This window comes from Cajanus cajan, chromosome 8 (genome assembly GCF_000230855.2).
Source record: "Cajanus cajan strain Asha chromosome 8, NIPB_CcT2T_4, whole genome shotgun sequence".
Classification (NCBI taxonomy): domain Eukaryota; kingdom Viridiplantae; phylum Streptophyta; class Magnoliopsida; order Fabales; family Fabaceae; genus Cajanus; species Cajanus cajan.
In genome coordinates this window covers 32438936-32458785 of record NC_138524.1, presented here as the reverse complement: position 1 = coordinate 32458785, position 19850 = coordinate 32438936, and positions in this window count along the sequence as shown.

Sequence of the window (19850 nt, the reverse complement as noted above, 5' to 3'; positions counted from 1 at the left end):
TAATGGGGGCACCTTGGGGGCCTTTGACCAAGTGAGAACAGTTAGAACCTCCTTGAATATGCACTTTTCTGCAGGAGACCCCTACCTCGTGATTCGCTCGTGACTGTTCGTGGATGAGTGAATTGTTTGTGCATTTTTATGTGACATTGTATGAGCATACATTGCACCTTTTAAACATACAACATTCTTTTAAATAAAAAGAATAAATAGAAATAAAGATCTTCTAGTACATGGTGTTAACATCTACCTTCATTGCATTCATATAGGTAGTTTCCCTTTTCACCCAAAAAAAATAATAATGATAATAATAAAAAATACCCAAAAGAGAAAAAAGGGTTATTTATCCAAACCAAGCAATATCATGCATCATTTTAGGGACATCCTAAAAACATGATAATGCTTAGTTGAATAAACACTATGCATGCATATTCATCTCCATCATCTCATATCATGCATATAGATCATGGAGGGATCTAGGAGTCATTCATTTCATACATCCCTCCTAGTAATTCATTAATAAACATTAATAAAAAGAAAGAAATAATCGATGCGTATGTTCAAAATGGATCGCACGCCATTTGTTATTAAGTGTAAGCCAACAACCGCGCCAAGCGAGCGCACGTCAACTCCGTTGTTGGTAATCAAGACGAACAAAGGGGAAGGTCCGACACCATTAAGGATCATCGCTCCAAGGCCTTTCCCCTACGAATCAAATAAGGCTGTGCCGTGGATATACGACATCCACTCTTCTGCCGACAGCGATATCTCCAACATCGCTGGACTTGGGGGCATGACTAGGAGTGGTAGGATCTACACTCCCGATGATCTTCATAACAAAGCCCCCAAGAATAAAGAAAAAGAAGAAAAGAAAACCGAGGAAAAAGAATCCGAGGAGGAGACTGACAAGCTGTTAAAATTTATCCGACAGAGCGAGTACTCCATCATGGATCAACTTCATAGGACGCCAGCAAAGATTACGCTGTTGTCGTTGATCCTATGCTCCGAACCGCATCGGCAAGCTCTGTTGAAAGTCTTGAACGAGGCATACGTGTCGCACACTATCTCCCAAGACGAGTTTGAGGGGATTGTTAGTCACATCAAGGCTAATGATCACCTCACCTTCATCGATGAAGAAATCCCCGCCGAGGGATCAAATCACAACAAGCCCTTGCACATCTCTGTAAAGTGCAAGGAGTATCACATCGCAAAAGTCTTGGTAGACAACGGATCTTCCTTGAATGTGATGCCAAAAAGAACGTTCGATCAAATGGCAATCAAGGGAGTCCAAATGCGCCCGAGCAACATGATCGTTCGAGCTTTCGACGGCTCTAAAAGAGAAGTGGTGGGAGAAGTCAATCTTCCAATCCAAATTGGGCCCACTATCTTTAATGTCGAATTCCAAGTAATGGATATTACTCCTGCATACAGCTGTCTCCTCGGCCGACCTTGGATTCATGATGCGAAAGCTGTACCCTCTACGCTCCACCAGAAAGTCAAGTTCATCGTGGGTGACAAACTGGTGACCGTACAAGCTGAAGATGACATACTCATCAGCAAGCCATCCACCATACCTTATGTGGATGCAACGGAGGAAGCTTTATAAACCGCCTTCCAAGCATTGGAAATTGCCAATGTTGAGACGTTTCCCCGAGAAATGAAGAAGGTAGCCTACATACTCACGAAGCACGGATACTTGCCTGGACAAGGACTTGGCAAGGATTCCCAAGGAATTCCAGAGCTACCCGTTATCAAAGATAATCCGGGGAAACAAGGGTTAAGATACAACCCTAACAAAGATCAAAGAACGAAGAAGAATCAATATCCTTCTCGACGTTCTTTAAGCCAGATCTTTAGGAAGGCCGGTTCACAAGCGTCAAGGCCGGTCGTCGTCGTCAAAATGTTTTTTTTCCTTCCGATAGGGATGTATAGACTTAGTGACTATTAGAGATCACTCCTCGGGGACAGCCCGACCCCCGAGCCTCGATAGGGCACATGTTTCCACTATGATTATAATAAAATCATTCTTCATTATTTCTTATTGCTTCTTTTCTTGCTTGCAATAAAATTCTAAACCACATTATTTAACCCTGTTTGAATGAACATAAGTGAGGTTAAAATCGTCTTAATAATCAATAAACCCACATCATTTTTATGTGGAAGTGTGTGTGTCAACTTGGAGCACCTTTTCTTGGCCTCAATAAGTGCCATCATGGATAAAGAAATCCTAAAGATAATAAGCTCGGCAGGAAACCCAAAAAGGGGACCGCGCAAAAATAAGAGCAAAAAGACCCGATAGGAATCCCACAAAAGGGTGACCTAGGCAAAAGTTAGGGTTACAAAATAAGAGCAAAAGACCCGCTAGGAATCCCACAAAAGGGTGACCTAGGCAAAAGTTAGGGTTACAAAATAAGAGCAAAAGACCCGCTAAAACTCCACAAATGGGTGTTTTAGGCAAAAGTTAGGGCCGTCAAAAAAGAAAAACAAAATAAATCCATGATGGTACCATCAATTGAATTCAACAAGGGGCTCAAGAAAAGCTATCCAAGTTGTCAAATCACAAACGTTAATAACAAGGACGTGCTTAACCTCATAAGTGTTTAATCGAACAAACCTAAACACAATAAGCCTACCATGGCCAGCCATTCTTACAAAAAACATTTTTCAAAAATAAAATAATCCCCTCTAAAACACAAACTTTTGAAAATATATCCTTTCCTTCTTTTCTCTCTTGTCCCAACGATTTTTGAATAATCTAGTGGAAACATGGAGATATAGTGGTCAATAGGAGGGTTGACATATCTTTTAAAGGAAGGGAAGGATCATTTGGTTGATGACACCAAATCCCAATATAACACGCATCATTCCTCGGTTACAGAAATCGGCAGCGCACAGCCCGTCTGGAGGAATGGCAAAATCCAAAAACGCATCGGTTAATTCTTTTGAAAAATGAATCAAATAGAATTAGGTGCATCATACTACATACATGCATACAGATGATAGGTGTACTGGAAGATCACTTATTCTCTGTTTATTGGAAAAAACAAACAAAAAACAAAAATATATAAACTTCAGAAAAAACAATGCGCCCGCACCATGTTCAGTACACCCGTACCAAAATGGGGGTTATGAACAAAATTTCAACTCAATACGGGCGTACTGAAATGGATACGGCCGTATTGGCTATAAAGAAACTTTCAAAGACCTCGTCATGAGGCAATCACATAAAATAGAAAAAATAGAAAATTGCTTGTGTATGACAGCAGAAAATTCGACAAAAAAAGACAGAGATTCCGCATCATACAGAATAACTGAGCCTGGAGAGGCTTGCCGAAATAATACTCATACGAAATAACTGAGCCTGGAGAGGCTTGCCGAAATAATACTCCCCAAGAGACATCTCGGCTTGCACTCTTGGGCTGAACAGAAACCATACAGAATAATTGAGCCTGGAGAGGCTTGCCGAAATAATACTCCCACAGAATAAACGAGCCTGGAGAGGCTCACCGAAATAATACTCTTTCAGAATAACTAAGCCTGGAGAGGCTTGCAGAAATAATACTCCCCAACTGTACAGAATAATTGAGCCTGGAGAGGCTCGCAGAAATAATACTCCCCAGAGATATCTCAGCTTCCACTCACGGGCCAAATTCCCCAATGAAAGCTATCAAAACAAGATCAGCAAAATTCCCAATGGAAGTACGATCTCCTAAGCAGAATATCCAAGTCAAAGGACTTAAACTTCCTCAGTGAAGATAGCTCTCCAACTCAAGTGTTGAGTGAGGCTAAGCCTGCAGAGGCTTCCTAAATAATACTCTGGGATACATAAGATCCCTCATTCCCCAATCGCCTACTCAGAGGCATCCCTGCAAAAAAAGAAAAAATCAAAAATATCAATAAGTATTCCCCAAGCGGAATCTGGCACTCAGCCGAACACTGAACTTCAAATCCCCAGTCGCCTACTCAAGAGGCACCCCTACAAAAGGAGAAAATCAAAAATATCAATAAGTATTCCCCAAGCGGAATTCGGCATCCAGCCAAACACCAAACATCAAGATAATTTGCCTAAACAGAAGAGGCCAAATCAAAGTCAAAACGACAGAATCCCCCGTGGATGATAGCCTACACAGAGGCAACAAAAATCAGAAAATCAAAAGAGATACCCGAATAAGGATAACCGGGATACTCCACCAACGTCAAAGGACGTCAGCCAAACATTAGGCATCGCTCAACTCAGAGAGAGCATTTGTGTCTACACCCCAAGGAGTTAGAAATTCCCCATGGGTACCAACTAAGCAATGCAAGTTGGGACACAAAAACCTATGAATGACTGCACATCCCCTAGACGGATCCCTGCGTTATCCAGCCCTCAGCGGTACAAAAATCAAAAAAACAAACCGTCAAAGCAGCATCGTGGACTGTGGAGACAAAATCATCATGACAGAATTCCCCAGCGGATAACAGCCTACACAGAGGCAATAAAACCAGAAAATCAAAAAGAGTCACCCGAATAAGGACAACCGGGATACTCCACTAACGTCAAAGGACGTCAGCCAAACATAAGGCATCGCTCAATTCAAGAAGAGCATCTGTGTCTACACCCCAAGGAAACAGAAATTCCTCAATGGGTACCAACAATGCAATGCAAGTTGGGGCACAGGAACCTATGAATGACTGCACATCCCCTAGACGGATCCCTGCGTTATCCAGCCCTCAGTGGCACAAAATCAGAAAAACCGTCGAAACAGCATCGTGGACTGTGGAGACAAAATCATATCAAAGCTTAAAAGGCAATACCCAGCTACCCAGTTGTCGAGAGCACCGAGGTATGCACCAGCCTGGAGAGGCAATACTCAGCTGCCCAGTTGTCGAGAGCACCGAGGTATGCACCAGCCTGGAGAGGCAATACTCAGCTACCCAGTTGTCGAGAGCACCGAGGTACGCACCAGCCTGGAGAGGCAATACTCTGCTACCCAGTTGTCGAGAGCACCGAGGTATGCATAAGCCTGAGAGGCAATACTCTGCTACCCAGTTGTCGAGAGCACCGAGGTATGCACAAGCCTGAGAGGCAATACTCAGCTGCCCAGTTGTCGAGAGCACCGGGGTATGCACAAGCCTGAGAGGCAATACTCTGCTACCCAGTTGTCGAGAGCACCGAGGTATGCACAAGCCTGGAGAGGCAATACTCTGCTACCCAGTTGTCGAGAGCACCGAGGTATGCACAAGCCTGAGAGGCAATACTCAGCTGCCCAGTCGTCGAGAGCACCGAGGTATGCACAAGCCTGGAGAGGCAATACTCAGCTGCCCAGTTGTCGAGAGCACCGAGGTATGCACCAGCCTGGAGAGGCAATACTCAGCTGCCCAGTTGTCGAGAGCACCGGGGTATGCACAAGCCTGAGAGGCAATACTCTGTTACCCAGTTGTCGAGAGCACCGAGGTATGCACAAGCCTGAGAGGCAATACTCTGCTACCTAGTTGTCGAGAGCACCAAGGTATGCACAGGCCTGGAGAGGCAGTACTCAGCTACCCAGTTGTCGAGAGCACCGAGGTATGCATGAGCCTGGAGAGGCGACGACTAATACTCAACCTGGAGAGGCTACTCAACAATTTTCCACCGGAAGACATTACAAGTCAGAAGGTCGGCACATCACCCGGACAATTGGGTCAACTCCTTTACTTGTCAGCCGGTACACCAAAAGACCGTTTGACTAAGTAAAGGGGGGGCAGCTGTAGACCCCTAAAATTGTCCGGGTCGGAAATAAAGCTTGAAGACCCTCGAAGACTGAAGGAAGATCATCCAGAAGGACTCCTAGAAGGCCCAAGGAGGGTTCTCTATAGGTCTAGAGGTCTTAGGATAGCCAAAAATAAGAAAAGTGGGAGGAATGAAGCCAATACGGCCTCTCAGGGGTTCACTACGGTCGTATTGAGTATTTTGAACTACAATACGGCCGCAGCGAACTCAAGACGGCCGTATTGAAGTCTTGAAACTTCAATACGGCCGCAGCGAACTCAATACGGCCGTATTGAAGTTCAAAAAACTTCAATACGGGCCGTATTGAACTCAATACGGCCGTATTGAAGTTCAAAAACTTCAATACGGGCCGTATTGAACTCAATACGGCCGTATTGAAGTTCAAAAATTTCAATACGGCCGTATTGGCTCCATAGGCCGTACTGCGCCTCATTCCTATAAATATGACGTCAATTGGACGTCATTGGACACTTTCACACACAGTTTTAACCCTCTCCTTGAGTATTCTGGGGTTTTTTGAGCAGTGCTGTCCCTAGAAATCACTTGGAGAGTTGATCCGACGAAGTTCTTGAGCCCCGAGCCATTTTTGCTTGAGGATCGAACCTAGTCGAAGGGAAATCCTCCGGATTTCCATAGTTAAAATTTTATAGGAGGGAGCGAGCGGGCTTGTAGAGCGAGGGAACGCCAAAAAGCTTCCCAGTTTTACTTTAATATATAAAAGCACGCTTCAAAGGTTTCTTCTTAAATCCTTCCTTTTACTGCTTTCTGTGTGCATATTTAACTGTCATCATGTAGATAGTTAATTTATAATCGCTTATAATAAATAGGGGTAATTTAGTAATTTTACACTGTTATTTTAGAAATAATCTGTCATAGGGAACCCGAAAGGGGCGCTGTGGGGTGCTAACACCTTCCCCACGCGTAACCGACTCCCTTACCCGACTCTGGTTGTAATGGCCAAAGTTGATTTATAAAATCAATTGCCTTATCCCTTTTTCCAATGTTTTGAGTAAAACATTGGTGGCGACTCCACGAACCCTTTTACTACGAAAACCACTAATCCATGGAGGGTCCCGCTTGGGATTAACATGGATTGGTGAGACTTTTAATAAATAAATTGGATAAGATCGACAAGGTCTCAGTTTGAGAACAAGTCGTTCTAATAATCCAATACATTTTCAAAACCAAAATAAAAAGCGAGCTCGACCGTCTTCGCGACCGCCGAGGCCCGTTTCGGGCCAGTGGCGACAATAGACAATTTGAAATTTTTTTAAATATGATCAAACAAGTGTATGTAAACATTCCATTTGTAGAAGCTCTACAACAGATGCCTACATATGCTAAATTTCTTAAGGATCTTTTAGCTAACTGAAGGAAATTGGATGATAGAGAGACTGTTACATTGATCCATCATAATTTGCCCAAAAAACTTAAGGATCCTGGTAGTTTCTCTATACCTTGTCTCATTGGAAATCTAAGGTTTGAAAAAGCCTTATGTGACCTTGGGGCAAGTATCAGTTTAATGCCTTTATCAATTTGCAAGAAATTAGATATGGGAGAATTAAAGCCTACAGCAATGTCAATCCAGTTAGCAGATAGATCTATAAAATATCCCATAGGAATTTTAGAAGATGTTCCAGTTAAGATAGGTAAATTTTTAATTCCGGGAGATTTTGTTGTTTTAGAAATGGAAGAGGACAACCAAATACCAATCATACTAGGTAGACCATTTTTGGCTACAGCAGGCGTGATAGTAGATGTCAAACATGGAAAATTGTCTTTATCCATTAATGATGAAACAATGGAATTTAATATTGCTAAATCTGTTAGACAACCTTCTCTTGAAAATATTTGCTGCAGGGTTGATATATTGCCTAAAGACATGGAGGAAGAAGTCATGAGATCTATTTTGAGGGATCCCTTGGAGAATTTTCTAGTTGGAGGAAAGCACATAGATCTTGAGGGGATTCAACCTAATTATGCTTGCTTGATCGATTCAAGTCCCCCGTGTAAAGAAAAAGATCCTCTAGTAGAAAGTCTTCTTGAGTCTTCAACAGATTGGCAAGAAGAAAACTCTCCAAAGTTAGAACTTAAACCACTTCCTTCATCTTTAAGGTATGAGTTTTTGGGGGCTAATTCCACTTATCCAGTCATAGTAAATTCAGCTTTAAATGAAAAAGAAACTGAAAAACTTCTCAATGAGTTGAGAAAATTTAGAAAAGTTATTGGATATACTATGGCTGATATAAAGGGAATTAGTTCTTCATTTTGTATGCATCGCATCTTCTTGGAGGAAGGATCCAAACCTTCTGTTGAAGCTCAAAGAAGACTAAATCCCAAGATGAAAGAAGAGGTAAAGAAAGAAATTTTGAAATTATTGGATGCTAAGGTAATTTATGCTATATCTGATAGTCCTTGGGTAAGTCCAGTTCATGTGGTTCCTAAGAAAGGTGGGATGACAGTAGTTAAAAATGATAATAATGAATTAATTCCCACAAGAACTGTGACTGGGTGGCGTATGTGTGTTGATTATAGAAAATTAAATAATGCCACTAGAAAGGATCACTTTCCCTTACCTTTTATTGATCAAATGCTTGAAAGGTTAGCAATGCATTCATACTTTTGTTATTTGGACGGATACTCCGGTTTTCATCAAATCCCTATTCATCCATTAGACCAAGAGAAAACTACTTTTACATGTCCCTATGGTACTTTTGCTTATAGGAGAATGCCTTTTGGCCTATGTAATGCACCTGCTACCTTTCAAAGATGTATGACTGCAATCTTTAGTGATTTATTAGAAAAAGAGATGGAAGTTTTCATGGATGACTTTTCAGTTTATGGTATTTCCTTTGATGACTGTCTATTAAATCTAACTAAAGTATTGCAGCGTTGCTCTGAAGTGAATTTAGTCTTAAATTGGGAAAAATGTCATTTTATGGTACAAGAAGGAATTGTCTTAGGACACCTAATATCTGGGAGAGGAATTGAGGTAGATAGAGCAAAAATAGAAGTAATTGATAAATTGCCTCTTCCAATTGATGTTAAAGGTGTTAGAAGTTTCTTAGGGCATGCCGGTTTCTACCGAAGGTTTATTAAAGATTTTTCAAAAATCTCTAAACCATTATCTAATCTACTTGTGAAAGAGGTACCTTTTAACTTTGATGTTTCTTGTAAGAATGCATTCTACAGGTTGAAAGAAGCTCTCACTACAGCTCCTATTCTGCAAACTCCTGACTGGAGCCTTCCTTTTGAAATCATGTGTGATGCAAGTGACTATGCTATAGGAGCTGTATTGGGACAAAGAAAGGACAAGAAGGTTCATGCTATATACTATGCCAGCAAGACTCTTGATGAAGCCCAAGCCAATTATGCAACAACAGAAAAAGAATTGTTAGCAGTCGTCTATGCTTTTGAAAAGTTCAGATCTTATCTTGTGGGGTCTAAGGTTATTGTTTACACAGATCACTCTGCCCTAAAGTATCTTTTTAATAAAAAGGATGCTAAACCTAGGCTCCTCAGATGGATTCTCCTTTTACAAGAATTTGATTTAGAGATTGTGGACAGAAAGGGAGTAGAAAATGTAGTAGCTGATCATCTCTCTCGACTTCCACAAGACCAAGCAACAAAGGAGGAACTCCCTATTAATGACAGCTTCCCAGACGAAAAGCTTTTAGCAGTTGTTGTGAAAAACAGTCCCTGGTATGCAGATTATGTGAATTACTTAGCATGTGGAGTCCTTCCTGAAGACTTTAATTATCAACAAAAGAAGAAATTCTTTAGTGACCTTAACAGCTTTATTTGGGATGAACCTTACCTACATAAGAGGTGTAGAGATGGTATCTACAGAAGGTGTATCTCAGAAGAAGAAGCTCCTCACATCATTCACTCATGTCATTCTTCCGCATATGGAGGGCATGCTAGTACATCAAAAACTGTAGCTAAAATTCTACAATCTGGTTTTTACTGGCCAAACTTATTTAAGGATACTTGGAAGATGGTAAATTCTTGTGACCAATGCCAAAGATCAGGGAATATATCCAGGAAACATGAAATGCCATTAAATGGGATTTTAGAAGTAGAAATTTTTGATGTATGGGGAGTAGATTACATGGGACCATTCCCAAGTTCTAAAGGTTACAAGTTCATATTAGTTGCAGTTGATTATGTGTCCAAGTGGGTAGAAGCGATTCCCGCTCAAACGAGTGATTCAAATACTGTCATTAAACTCTTCAAAAGAATTATATTTCCAAGATTTGGGGTCCCAAGAGCTGTGATCAGTGATGGAGGCTCACATTTTATTGAAAGAAAGTTTGAATCTCTCTTAAAAAAGTATGGAGTCACTCACAAGGTTGGTACACCTTATCACCCTCAAACAAGTGGACAGGTAGAAATATCCAACAGAGAAATCAAAAAGATTCTTGAGAAGACTGTATCTACAACAAGAAAGGACTGGTCTTTAAGATTAGATGAAGCTCTTTGGGCCTACAGGACTGCTTACAAAACACCTATTGGCATGTCTCCATTTAGGCTGATTTATGGCAAATCTTGCCATCTTCCTGTAGAGCTAGAACACAAGGCTTTGTGGGCAATAAAATACTTCAACTATGACCTAAAGGATGCTGGAGAAAAAAGGAAATTGGAACTCAATGAGCTTGATGAAATCAGATTAGACTCATATGAAAATGCTAAGATTTACAAAGAAAGAACAAAGAGGTGGCATGACAAGCATATACATAGAAGAGAATTCAAGCAAGGGGACTCAGTGCTATTATTTAATTCCAGACTCAGATTGTTTCCTGGAAAATTGAAGTCAAGATGGTCAGGGCCTTTTACAGTTCAAAAAGTATATCCCTATGGAGCTGTAGAAATCAGAAACGATAAAGGCGACATATTCAAGGTCAATGCACAGAGATTGAAGTTATATTTCCATGGGGAACACTTAGAAAAATTATACTCTATGGTTCTTCAGGAACCTACTCAAGCATCATGAAAAAAAAAAAAATAATAATAATAATAATAATAATAAAATAATAAAATAAAATTTCAGAGTTCCAGAGAGAATCACGACCGTGATTCTAAATCACGGGCGTGATCTTCTCTGGAAAATTTTTGGAAAACCCCAGAGAGAATCACGACCGTGATTATAAATCACGGGCGTGATCTCCTCTGTTTGAATTTTTGAAAACTCACAGAGAGAATCACGGCCGTGATTTCCAATCACGCCCGTGATTCCATGCTGACGCTCAACAGATACAGCCCGTGATTTTTGAAATTCCCCTTTCCCTTATATATTTTTCCCCCTCCTTTTACATTCTCACTTCTCTCTTTTCTTCTCTCCCAAACCCTAGCTTCTCACTTCTTCTTCCTCTTCTTCCCTCTTCCTCCCACATTCACTCCTTCCGTTCATCCATGGCTCCCAAGCGCACCCGTACCGTTGGTTCGTCCTCCACCGCTTCCGATACCCACAGTTACGAGGAAGAAGCAAGTGAAATTCCGCACCTTCCTCCGAGGTTCTATCGGAACGATGAACAGCGTGAGCGGAACGAGGTATTACGCTTCCGCACTATCCATCCTACCAGGTATCTCGACTTCCCATTTATTCGTAAGTTGGGTTTACGTGCTGATATCAATTTCATGTTAACTAACATTGGGTGGACAACCTTTGCTACCATGCATAATGATGTTGTTTATCCTCGACTAGTTCTTGAGTTCTTGAGCTCTCTCCACACGGAAATATTATCTGGGCCAAATTGTTCTGAAGGTTTGATTTCTTTCCGTATGTTTAACCAAGAACACGAATTAACCCTGGCTCAGTTCAATAATATTTTTGGATTTCCCACTGGAGGGAGCACGAGAACCCCAAGTTCTTTCAACCCTGGTTCTTTTTGGTATAGTTTGACAGGTACAAGTAATTGGGTCGCTGGAAAATGCAGTTCCTCTGCTTTCCGCCATCCCGCCATCCGTATTATGCACCGCTTTATTGCCTCTACTGTTTTGGCCCGAGGTGATTCTGAAGGAAAGGTTCGTTTGAGCGACCTTTTACTTTTATGGGCTATGATGGAAAACAGAGAGGAGCCTATTGATTCTGGCAGTCATTTGGCACGACAGTTCCAGAGTATTTCCAATACCAGCCACGGTGCGATTGTGAATGGCGGCCTCATTACCACTATAGCCAAACACCTTGGCTATCACGCTTGGCTGGACCAGTTAGAACCACTCCCTGGAAGCCGTACTATTAATTTTGCTACCTGCTCTTCTATGAACTGCATTGCGAAAGATGAAGATGATAAATACTACTTTGTAGTAACCCAGTCGGGAGTGCACCACCAGTTACCAAATCCAACATACACCGTGAAGAACCGGGCTACACGGCAGTTTCCACTGGAGCCATTAGAGGACCTACCTCCAGCAGCTGAGGAAGCGGCTCCTGCAGATGAGGAAGCAGCTCCTGAACAACCCCCTCTACATCCTGGACCTGAGGTGGACAATGCTGCTATCCTAGCAGCTATTCAATCAATGGATAACCGGCTGAAACAAATGGATGAACGCCAGCAGCATTATAATTACATGGTTGATCAAATGTATCAATGGCACATTCAACGGTATCCAGATGATTTTCCACCACAGTGAGATCTTTCTTATTCCTTATTTTACTCTGATGCTTAGGGACAAGCATTTCTTTCTGTTGTGGGTTGATTGCATATTCATTCATTTTATAATTTTGTCAAAATAATCTATCATGCATTCATTAGCTCTTTGCTTCGGGACAAGCAAATCTTTAAGTTTGGGGTTAGGAGGATGTACGCATTTCATTCATTCATGCAAAAAAATAAAATAAAATAAAATAAAAAAAAATAAAAAATAAAAATAAAAAAAAATAAAAAAAAATAAAAAATCATGCATATATACATATTCAGTTAATCCCAGCTTGAATTTGTGTTTGAAAAGTAAATATTTTTAATGAAATTGTTCGTCTTTGAAAACACTGAATGTGATGAATTGAATCTTGAAGTCTCAGAACAAAAGGTTGAAAAATTAGCTGGTTTTGTGGCTAGCACTTGGTTCTTAGTATTGAGGCTTGAAATGATCGAGAATTATAAAAATAGTCTCTTGAAGATAAATTCTTTTTAATTCGTGCTTAAAAGCTTTTGGGGGGTAAAAAAAAAAAAAAAAAAAAAAAAAAAAATCACCTAGCACCCCTTTGAGGTCATAGGTTAGAGGGAGAATATTCTTAACCTTAGAAAACTAAGGGAACTAATTAGCTACTGGGGAATTGTTTAGTAAAATAGCTAGCACCCCTTTGAGGCTACGTGTTCTTGAAATTATCATCCTCTCTACACTGATTGGCTACTGGGGAAATGTTTTAGGTGAGACAAAAACAAAAATAAAAATATTACCCCTATTTGTGTCACAAGCATTGAAAAATTATTTCTGTTAAATTATCTTCATTTGACTAATGAGCTTTACAAGATTTGACATCATGAAACTCTTAGAAACTAAGAGTTGGCGCTAGTAATGAAAGATTAAGATTCTAATTGGACCTTGTGAGACTAAGAGTTGTAGACCCCTAAAATTGTCCGGGTCGGAAATAAAGCTTGAAGACCCTCGAAGACTGAAGAAAGATCATCCAGAAGGACTCCTAGAAGGCCCAAGGAGGGTTCTCTATAGGTCTAGAGGTCTTAGGATAGCTAAAAATAAGAAAAGTGGGAGGAATGAAGCCAATACGGCCTCTCAGGGGTTCACTACGGTCGTATTGAGTATTTTGAACTACAATACAGCCGCAGCGAACTCAATACGGCCGTATTGAAGTCTTGAAACTTCAATACGGGCCGTATTGAATTTAATACGGCCGTATTGAAGTTCAAAAACTTCAATACGGGCCGTATCGAACTCAATACGGCCGTATTGAAGTTCAAAAATTTCAATACGGCCGTATTGGCTCCAGGGACCGTATTGCGCCTGTTCCCTATAAATATGACGTCAATTGGACGTCATTTGACACTTCCACACACAGTTTTAACCCTCTCCTTGAGTATTCTGGGGTTTTTTGAGCAGTGCTCTCCCTAGAAATCACTTGGAGAGTTGATCCGACGAAGTTCTTGAGCCCCGAGCTATTTTGCTTGAGGATCGAACCTAGTCGAAGGGAAATCCTCCGGATTTCCATAGTTAAAATTTTATAGGAGGGAGTGAGCGGTCTTGTAGAGGGAGGGAACGCCAAAACGCTTCCCAATTTTTGTCAAGATATATAAGAAAGCACGCTTCAAAGGTTTATCTCTTTAAAGTCCCTTCTTTTATCGCTTTCTGTGTGTACATATTTAACTGTCATCATGTAGATAGTTAATTTATAATCGCTTAGAATAAATAGGGGTAATTTAGTAATTTTACGCTGTTATTTTAGAAATAATCTGTCATAGGGAACCCGAAAGGGGCGCTGTGGGGTGCTAACACCTTCCCCACGCGTAACCGACTCCCTTACCCAACTCTGGTTGTAATGGCCAAAGTTGATTTATAAAATCAATTGCCTTATCCCTTTTTCCAATGTTTTGAGTAAAACATTGGTGGCGACTCCACGAACCCTCCTTTTGCGAAAACCACTAATCCATGGAGGGTCCCGCTTGGGATTAATATGGATTGGTGAGACTTTTAATAAATAAATTGGATAAGATCGACAAGGTCTCAGTTTGAGAACAAGTCGTTCTAATAATCCAATACATTTTCAAAACCAAAATAAAAAGCGAGCTCGACCGTCTTCGCGACCGCCGAGGCCCGTTTCGGGCCGGTGGCGACAGATGGCGACTCTGCTGGGGATGCCTCGAGAGTCAGTCCCATTTAGTGACAGATTATTTTTAACAAATAATAGTTAAAATTACTTTATTACCCCTTGTTTGTATGATAATATGCTTTATTTATATGGCTTTAATAACTGTTGTATTTTTAAATTTACGCAATTGTTTGAAATAAAAACTGCACACAAACCTTTGCACACAACAGTTCCCTCTATACCCGGGGGCATGAGTGATTAACCATAGGGAGTGGATGTTAGTACGGCCGGTTGTCGAATGGGTCTATAGGTGCCCGTAGACCGTTGTCGGAAAACATCACTCAAGGTGATAACCATGAACTTGAGTCCGACGGTGCGTTGGAGCTTTCCATCGACCTACGATGAGAGGAATTGGGTCCCTATAATGGGGGCACCTTGGGGGCCTTGGACTGGTGAGAACAGTTAGAACCTACCTTGAATATGCACCTTTCTGCAGGATACCCCTACCTCGTGATTCGCTCGTGACTGTTCGTGGATGAGTGAATTGTTTGTGTAAATGTTTATGTGCAATTGTTTGTGCATTAATAAATAACCTCGTGATAAGGTCTAAAGAATAATCCCCATGCATGAAAAAAACCATGACATGAGAGGAAAGACCATGTGTGAAAATATAATAAAAGTGAGGAGCATGTGCATCATTACCAATAAAGATATCATGCATCCTCATAAACCATGCATTCTAGGTTCACCAATACCTCTTGACATGAGTAAAAGAGACCCATAATTATCAAGATTCTCCGTTGAGGAGAGATCATAAGTCAAGGAGGGTGGTAACACTCTGTTTTAAAAAGGCAGCGCCTTAAAAATGGAGGGTTATCAAGCTCATGTCAAGAGCGTATTCATTCCATAAATTAATTAGATTAAATATTCATTTTTAGAAAGTGGCTGGTCGTCTCTCTGTCCTCACACGCGCACAAAAAATCAAGAAAATGGAAGCATTGGAGGAGCAAAATAAGAAGCTCACAACCGAGCTTTCACAGCTTAAAGACCAAATGGCGCAAATGATGGAACTCATGCGTCATCACAACATCCATGGATCTCATCACAGTGATCATGGGTCCCATCATGAGGGAGAGGAAGAAGAGCATGAAGAAGATCCTCCACACACTATACCTATAGGGGCTGGAATTGTAATCAAGGAGCCCGAGGTTTCAAAAGAACAATTCCACGCCCTAGAGGATCGGTTAAGGGCTATGGAGGGGCATGATTTTGACATCAAAGATGCCGCCGACATGTGCTTGGTGAGGGACATTCAATTCCCTCCTAAATTTAAAGTGCCGGATTTCCCAAAATATGTGGGATCGACTTGCCCCAAGAGTCATCTCACCATGTACTGTCGCAAGATGGCTGCATATGCCACAAATGAAAAGCTCTTGATCCACTGCTTTCAAGAGAGCTTGGCTGAAACTGCACTCAACTGGTATATGCAGCTAGATGGAAATCTAGTACATACATGGAGGCAGTTGGCCGACGCCTTTCTCAAGCGCTATAAATACAACATCGACCTAACACCCGATAGGTCTGATCTTCAAGCCTTGAGTAAAAAGAACGATGAATCCTTCAAGGCGTACGCCCAACGTTGGAGGGAGTTGGCGGCACAGATAGAGCCCCCGCTGTCGGATAAGGAGACGGTGTCCTTATTCATCAACTCGTTGACTGGTCCCTATTACGATAAAATGATAGGGAACACAACGACACTCTTCTCGGACATCATCACCATTGGAGAAAGGGTGGAACAAGGACTTAAAAGTGGGAAGCTGGCTAAGTCTTCCCAGCCATATGAAGCTAAGAAGGCCTTCGGGAAGAAGAAAGAAGGAGGAGTCAACGCTGTAACCATTTCTCCATCTTCTTCCGCTTCGAAGTCAGGCAAATCGCAAAACAACTCTGTGAAGAAGTTTGATAAACTTCCGACCACTTATAGCGATCTCTTGCCGAAGCTAGTAGAAGCCCAACTTCTAGCTTATATTCCACCGAGAAAGGTCGACCCACCTTACCCCGATTGGTACAAACCACAAGACAAATGTCTATACCATTCAGGAGCACCAGGGCATTCAACAGAGAACTGTCTAGCTCTCAAACACAAGGTCCAAGGCCTTATTGATGCTGGGTGGGTCACTTTCGATTCGACAGCGCCCGACGTGAGCAAGAACCCTCTGCCGAAGCAGGAGTAGAGAGAAGGGCAAGCCACAATAGGGCCTCTCCTTAGTTTTCTTAATTTTCTTTTTGGGACTCATGATCAGTACCCGAGATCATGAGGACCTTTCATGTGAATAAGGGTTTTGTACATTCATACATATATCAATAAAGAGGCATCTTTCACACATTATTCTCTCATTTTGTTCTATTCTCTCTCTCTCATTAATATTAATAAACTCTAAACCTAAAACAGAACCAATAAATAATTATGTCTGTGATTGTTCGCTCCGATCGGGATCCGAAAGCCGAGGATGAATGGGTTGAGTTGGACAGTGATGAGGAGACCATCTCTCCGGATCTGCAAAGACTGCTAGATCAAGAAGCTCGTCTACTCCAACCATATCAAGAGAAATTGGAGACCATAAATTTGGGGCAGGGTCAAAAGTTGCAAGAGGTCAACATTGGGACCCGTATCAGTGATGAAATAAAAGCACAATTGATCCAACTATTGAGGGAATACAAGGACGTATTTGCATGGTCGTACCATGATATGCCCGGTTTGGACTCCAACATCGTCGAACACAAGTTGCCATTAAAAGAGGGGTTTCGACCCATTAAGCAAAAGCTTCGACGAATCAAGCCCGAATGGTCCTTAAAGATTAAGGAGGAGGTAGAAAAACAATTGGACGCGGGATTCTTGGTTGTATCCCAGTATCCCGAATGGCTGGCTAACATTGTGCCAGTCATCAAAAAGAATGGGAAGGTTAGAGTGTGTGTTGATTATAGGGATTTGAATCGTGCCAGTCCAATGACTATCAATCCCTTCAGGATGATTTCCCCGATGAGGATATAATGCATTTACAACATGAAGATCCTAAGGATGAAACGTGGACCATGTATTTTGATGGAGCCTCCAACATGCTTGGACAGGGGATTGGAACAGTATTAATCTCCCCACAAGGAAAGCATATCCCCTTAACGGCAAGACTCAACTTCGACTGTACAAATAACATGGCCGAATACGAGGCTTGCGCGTTAGGAATCCAAGCAGCAATCAACAATGGTATCCTAAAGCTCAAAGTATTTGGAGATTCGGCTTTAGTCATCCATCAACTGCGAGGTGAATGGGAAGTCCGAAATCCTAAGCTGATACCATATGTTGAGCATATCAAAGACCTGACACAATTCTTTCAAAATGTCGTCTTTGAATATATCCCAAGGGAGGAAAATCAGTTCGCTGACGCCCTTGCTACACTATCATCGATGTTCGCCTTGGATAAGGAGCATGAAATGCCCATCATCAATATCCGGCGGCACGATAAGCAAGCGTTCTGCCTACTGATAGATGAAGCTGTTGACGATCATCCATGGTTCCATGACATCAAACAATATCTGTCGAAAGGGGAATATCCTGATATGGCTAGCGATAATGATAAAAAGCATATTCGAAGAAGGGCCATGGGATTTCTGTTGATTGGAGGAACCCTCTACAAAAAGAATTATGACTCGGTCTTGTTGAGGTGCATAGACCAAGTCGAAGCTCAAAATGTAATCAAAGAAATACATGAAGGGGTTTTCGGTACCCATATTCCCGGGCCTGCAATGGCTAAGAAAATCCTCAGAGCAGGATATTATTGGTCGACCATTGAAAGGGATTGTTACCAATACGTCCGGAAATGCCACAAGTGTCAAGCATACGCCGACAACATTCATGTCCCACCAACGCCACTCAATGTGTTAGCTTCACCATGGCCATTCGCAATGTGGGGCATGGATGTTATTGGACCCATCGAGCCAAAGGCATCCAATGGACATAGGTTCATCCTTGTGGCCATTGACTATTTCACCAAATGGGTAGAAGCGGCATCGTATGCTTATGTGACCCGAAAGGTGGTAACATCCTTCATCAGAAAGAATATCATATGCAGATACGGTATTCCCGACAAAATCATCACTGATAATGGATCCAATTTGAACAATAAGATGGTGGAAGAACTGTGCAAAGAGTTCAAAATTCAGCATCACAACTCTTCCCCATATCGACCAAAGATGAATGGGGCAGTCGAGGCAGCCAATAAGAATATCAAGAAGATAGTACAAAAGATGGTTGTCTCATTCAAAGACTGGCATGAGATGCTACCCTTTGCTCTCCATGGTTATAGGACTTCAGTACGTACATCCACAGGAGCTACTCCATTCTCCCTTGTTTATGGAATGGAGGCAGTTCTGCCGGTTGAAGTCGAGATACTTTCTCTGAGAGTAATCATGGAAGCAAAACTTTCCGAGGCAGAATGGGTTCAAAGTCGATACGACCAATTGAACCTTATCGAAGAAAAACGACTGAACGCCATATGCCATGGTCAAGCCTACCAAAGGAAGATCAAAAAGGCTTTCGACAAGAAAGTCCATCCTCGAATCTACCATGAGGGAGAGCTGGTGATGAAGAAATTGCTACCAGCTCAAAAGGACAAAATCGGAAAGTGGGCCCCAAATTACGAAGGACCATACGTCGTGAAGCGAGCCTTCTCCGGAGGAGCATTGATTCTCACAGACATGGACGGAGAAGAACTTCGATACCCAGTCAACGCTGACGTGGTAAAGAAGTATTATGCTTGAAGACGTTGCTTGCATAAGCCCGCTAGGATGAAAACCCGAAAAAGGACATCCTAGGCAAAAGTTAGGGCAAAACAAAAAGCCCGCCAGTACAAGGGTACTAGGCAAAACAAAGGCAAAATTATCCCCGCTAGGATACGTCCTAGGCAAAAGTTAGGGGCAAAAGAATAAGATGTAAAAGCAAAGCAAGCAACGGTCACTTGAATCGAAAACCAAAAGGCGGTTCAAGTGATTATCTTCTAGAAGCGAGCGTCTTGCAGCATCTACACTCCTGGCTCAGGCATCTCACCCAAAGCGATTAAGGGAACGGGAAGAGCGACAATTACAGATATAATTGTTTAAGCCAAAAATGTATAGCCTACCTTGGCCAGCCATTCTTCAGAAATTTCCTTCTGTATATCTTTCTGTAAAAACACTTGTGAATATCAATAAAAATATATCTATTCATTTCTTTTCTCTCTTGACCATGTGATTATGCCTCTAAATTGATGTTTCAAAAATTGTACGAAACTCTCTTAATAATCGGTC